The sequence below is a fragment of the Halyomorpha halys genome, unplaced genomic scaffold, assembly GCF_000696795.3.
Source record: "Halyomorpha halys isolate HHAL.00 unplaced genomic scaffold, Hhal_1.1 Scaffold87.1, whole genome shotgun sequence".
NCBI classification, from domain to species: Eukaryota; Metazoa; Arthropoda; class Insecta; order Hemiptera; family Pentatomidae; genus Halyomorpha; species Halyomorpha halys.
In genome coordinates, this window is record NW_027115705.1 from 1,259,269 (window position 1) to 1,265,517 (window position 6,249).

Below are 6,249 nucleotides of genomic sequence, written 5' to 3' on the forward strand. Positions count from 1 at the left end.
TTTACTAATCTTAATCCTCTAGGTAAGAACATCTGCAATCTAGACACATGCACATAAGAAATAATCAGTAAAATCTAAAGGCGTTAAAAAAAAAATTACATACAACGTTAAACTAATAAAAATAAATAATTTTGCACTACATAACAATATCATTAGAAAAATTATTGATTATTTTTTAATGACTTAGGGGAGTTAAGAATTCAGGATAACTAAATGCAGAGGTAGAACTTATGTTGTAAGTAATAAATAAACTATCAAATGATATTCAAGAATTTAAATTAAAAAATATTTATAAAATACAGGGGAAACATCAATTACTTAACAGATGCAGCCAACATTCCATCGAAAACGTAGGCGACATGGGAAAGTAAAAGACTTTTGGGACCGGTTTTCGTTGTTCCCATGCCCATGCTTCATATTAATCTATCACCAACATGTAATAAGCCTATGATACAATTGGTTATCAAGTATTTAAACTTAAACTGAACAAATGCATCTAGAATGAAACGGTCGTAAACAATTGATGTTTCTTTGAAAATTTCACTTTTTTCAATGTATACGGTTTTTATATTTCAAAGAAATCACATATGGACAAGTGATAACAGAAAAACATAGATTTATAACCGAAAACATATACCAGAAATGATTTCAAACCATAATTTCCACGATAACTCACCATTAAATTGGAATTGGAGCCGGATAATGAGTAATCCAGAGGTAACACTGTCACTACAAGCAATAAAAATCACAATAACACTAGACGTAAGCACATAACAAACCAAAACAATGTCCGTCACAAACTAAATATGACCATCCGAATAGCCATAACCCTCACCACTGTTAGGACGCCTGAGCGGCAGGCATGCGCAGAGCGGGCCCCCTCCAGCAGCCCCTACCGTCCTGATAACATCCGCTCAGGGCTACTACCCGGCTGAAAGCATGAGGCCCTCGGAGTGAGTACTATCTGGCAATTAGTCCTATCCATGTCGGATCGGTTCCGTATAGGTCATTCCAGGATTTGCATGTATATTATTGTTATTGTAATATGTAAACTCGGTATTACCTTACGTCAGTGGCTTCCAACCTTTTTGTACATCCAACCACCTATTTATCAAAAAAGATTGTTGTGCCCCCTCAATTTTAGTAGCAAATATCTAAGCTCATAAGTCATCTGAGTAGCAACCGAAATTCATAAATACTCGCCAGCTATTATTTAATTTATTCAAAAGGCTATAAAATAATATTTCATCAATGCAGCCGATTCTCCCGACCATAAAATACCCGCTCAGCGCCTAGAAAATACCCGTTCTACCCGTCAATTACCCGCCACTTTGCCCGCTCTTGGATAATCGTTATAAATGTAACTGTATGATTGTACTGTCGCAGTAACTTTGGCGTGATAGTTGATAGTTCAAATAATGTCAGTGAAGCAACTATCATATTAACTATCATATTTATACGCCTTAACATTGGTCTATTGCGGCAAAAGTGTTAGTCATTACCATGGCCTAGCCATTTGATAGTTATGATTATCACAGCGTTCAATGTCACGATAGTTCTATTGTCGTGACAGTAATGTAGCACTGGGTATGGCATGATCGTTAATAGTTCAAGTAACGCAAGTTGACTAACATTCACATTAACTGTATACATACGCCTTGACAGTGGTGTGTCAGAACGTACAACCTTATCACATGTATTGACGGTAGACAGGAAAACATTATTACTATATATCCATCCATAAACTTAAAATTGTATCAGCCCCAGGCCCCAAAAACCAATCGGCCCAAGACCCATAAATTATATTCATCCTATGCCTCAAAAATAATCAATCCCGGACCTCAAAAGAAATTCTATTTCTGTATCTAAAATTTAATATCAAAGGAAAAATAACTTGTTAGTATCAAAAAAGTCTCTAATGATTAACTAGAAAAAAAAATAGTTTAAGGACTGGTGCGACACTGCATTAGCACACCTACATATAACGTAAATCCATTTTACCCCAAATACCCCAAGACCCGACAATTCCCCACTAAGGTGAAAAATACCCGAAAATCAGCAGCAGTGTATATCATATTACTTGTAACCAGATGATTCTCAGTCACTTATCTTATTTAATTTAGCACTAGAATATATTATCAAAAAGGTGATGCATAACGAAAGGGGTTTAACTCTGATTGTAAAATACCCATGCTTGGATATCCTATGATTTGATACTATTGGGTGAAGACTAAATTCTACTTTAGTTCTATAGTTTTCATATAGATAAAATCTCCTCTAAATAAATACGGATAAAACAAAATATAAGATCAGGAGCAGAAACGGAAAAAAATCAGTGATATAGAAATAGGAGGTAAATCAACTCAACAGGTAGAGTTTTATGCATTTGTTGTCAACGGTAACAAGAAAAAAACAAATATGGGGAAATAAAGACGAGGTTAAAGGCAGAACTGCTTTTTATTTTTCAATTTCGTTCGGATGCAAGTCCAATGGACTCGCTGGCCAACAATGAGAGCGGCCCCCAAGCTTGCTGAAGGGTGTGACGTAGGATTGAACGCCCTACTCATATATATTTTAGTCCATAAAATACCACTAAAAATAATGGATATTTGGACTATTTGGTATGGGAGGAGCGGTAATTATTTTTTAGGTACTGAGTTTCTGATTAGGATTGCTTTCCGCGTAGAGGGATGTAAATTTTTTTAGTGATTATCGGTGACAATATTTCAGGGACGTTGTTTTAAAATCGCGCTGATAAACATTCATTCTCCAACTGAAGACAGTGATAAAGAGATTAAATGCGAATTATATAACAGATTGGAGGGAGTTTACGATAAATTACCGCGAAGCTGTATGAAAATAATATTAGGAGATGCAAACGCAAAGATTGGAAGAGAAGAAGTATATTATCCAACGATCGGTAAAGAAAGTTTGCATGAATATAGTAACGATAATTGAACACGATTAATAAGCTATATCGAAAAAGATAGGAACCAAAATTAACTAAAGGATATCCACAAATATAGCTGGACAACACGGGATTCGCAAACCCGTAAACCAAATCGATTATGTTTTAGTACAACATAGATGACAAAATATTAGGTAAGATCATGAACTAGTAATCGCTAAAATTAGACAAAAATTTAATGTAAAGAAGAGATATGAAAATGGTATCTGTTCCGAAAGTTTTAATCAGGATAAATTAAAAGACCTTCAATTAGAAATCAAAAATATATTTAAACTATTTGAATCTTCGGATGACCGATTTGTGTCTTAGAAAGGGGAGAGTAAAATGAACAAGCCTTGATTCGATGAAAACTTCCTAAAAATGTGCGGACAAAAAAATCTGCTAAATTAAAAACTCTCAACAAAGCTGGCGAAAATAATGTTACTTACTTACGGACCTTAAAGAATCAAGGGTCTAAATTCCTAAGAAAAAAAAAAAAAAAGAAGGGGAATATCTTAAAAAGGAAATAGAAAACAAGAAAATCGAAAATAACGTAAGCTAAATGTACAAAGGTTTTAACCGATCGCTTAAATTTTGGGGTTCCGTAGTGACGGAAATAACAGATAAAAACAATAATATTCTAGCTAATCCAGTAGATATATTGGATGCGTATATGAAGGACTTTGATAGTATGTTAATACGAGAACTAATTGGACATACATAAACATATGAACCTAAAAATTTAATAAAAACGACCAGTAAACATTCGAAGGGTAGACCAAAACAAAGGTAGAATTGCGTCAGAATTATTGGCATCAATCTTCGGAATCAATAAGCCTTTTATTATTATTAAATCAGTATATAAATTAAATAAAAAACTATAATAAATAATAATATTTCAAAACGACGTTTGGCCTTGTTTTTCAGTCCACATTTTCTCAATTCGTGGTATCATAGCTTATCTCATCACTATACCAAATCGATACTTGGTCTATGAAACCTAGTCCAGTCATTTAAAGTTTAAAAAAAAAAAAGCATAAAAGTTTTTTATTAAGAATTCTATAAGTTAAGTGGAATGTTGAATCCGAATTTTAGGTTTACCACTTCGGCAGCCGTGTTTCTTCAACGAATATACGAAAAACAAATTTTGAAACTTTTTTGCCAACTAAAAACCAAGAATGTTTGGAACATTCTACACGAAATTAAATTAGAAAAGAATTACTACCCAATTAATATATCACGTTTTAATATTGGCTATGTCGCTAGAGCGCGCTTACGCTTAAGTAGCCTTACTAATTGACTCCATGTGAAAAACTATGAATGTTTTTCACTGAGAACCATTAAGTGGTAATAAGTACTAGCGCCGTTGCAGATTCTATACACAAAATGAAATACAACATAAGTATTTTGTGGAAAATTATATCTGCTTTTATTTCATAACCATTGTTGATTTCCTAAAAATGCAACTAACGTCCGATCTTTTTGCTTTCACTTAACTATAAATGGCCTATACAGTAAGAGAAGGTATTGCAATCGTCCAGAATTTCGAACTCGAGTTTGCGAGGGAAATACAAGTTTTGATGTCATCTGAGTCCAAATAACCGAGTCTCGCAAAATGATCTGTGCGTCTGTGTTTTGTTTATGTGAAACGCCTAGCTCAAAAAAAAAAATACGTGCGAAACTGAAATTATATATTTATCAGAATATAATTACCAGATCCCACGAAAAACACCCGCATGTTTGCCTGGGATCTGGTAGCAACTTTTTCGATAAAATCGACCGACCAGAACTCTATTGAATCGATTTTTCATATTTATTTTTTTTTATTTTCTAGAAAATGGCCCCAACGATGTGGATCAAACCTGGCGTGTCAATTTACAATTTAATGGTCCTCAATATCAGCTGGGTTTTTTCTCATCTAAATAGTCTGAAAGGGCTTAAATGACGGATTTTTAATTAATCATCCTCTAAAATAACTTTATTTTTTTCCAATTTGAAAGAAATAACAGTTCTCATTGTTAGTAATAAGAAACAAAGGATAAAAACAAAATATCAAAAAAAATTATGAATAACTAAACTTCCCGATCATTTCCGAGAGCATTACGGCTTTGCAATCATTTATTAAACTGTTGTATGCTCAATAGGAAAAAAAATTATATTCGTTATTCCCATCTCGAGAAACTCTAAAATACTAATTTTTATAGCAAGAGCAAAATAAAAAATTTTGTTCATAAGTTCTTCCTTCCCTAATCTTTACATTTCTTTATAAAATTAACAAAAATAGTGATAACTTCAACAATAACACACCAATCTACACATAACTTGGGAATGTGTGCTATTTAGATACAAATGCTAATTAGAAAGGATATTTTTTTCAATCATTACCTAAGAGGAGAGCCAAGTCCAGAGGAACTCAGTGGTTTTGGAAAAAAAATATCTCCATTGATTAATTTTTAGAAAATTATTTTTTAAATAATCAGCCCTCATTTCGAACCTTACCCCTCTCTCCCCGGAGCTATTTTTTCCCGCGAAATTTGGACTATCTCCGCAGATCTCGGTTGTTATAACGAAGACAAAGTTATGATATAAGTCTCGCTCTTCTCTAAGTGTATAAATTCAGTTGTCTATTTTTCCTATTGTATGGGGGTGTGGATTTCCAATTGTGTTGTTCTATTCCGTTGATAAAACAAAATACATGGTTGGCAGGTGAAACGGGTATAATCTCGGTGATATAGATATAGAAGGAAATACATTTGAATAGGTAGGCAGGTTTAAGTTAAGTCTTTAGAAATGGCAACTAGAAAAAAGAAATTAATGAGGAAATACAAACGAGGTTAAAAGCGGAAAGAGCTTGTTATTTTTCTATTTCAAAATTGCTTAGCTTGCATCTTCTGCCCAAAAACTTAAATGTTGGAATCAAAACTATTATCCTTCCCAATGTTCCTTATTGATATGGAACGTAGGTTCCTACGCTAAGGTAAGAAAATAGCCTTAAGGTTCTTGAAAATAAAGTATTAAGTAAAATATTCAAACCAAAAAAGTATGAGTCAACCAAAATAGAAAGGCGTAACGGGACAGATGCATGTAGAAAACGATTGGTGGTATCGGCATCGAACCTTCGGGTTAGCTAAGCCATCATTATTGCATATTTAGTCCTCGTGCACATCGTCAAATATCTTTACGAATCAGTGTACTCAAGACACAATAAAACAAGTTTAATTTTAATTTTATATTTTTGATGATAAATACACATAACTACAGCTTTTATAACTCCAGTTGAGTAATATATATATATATATATA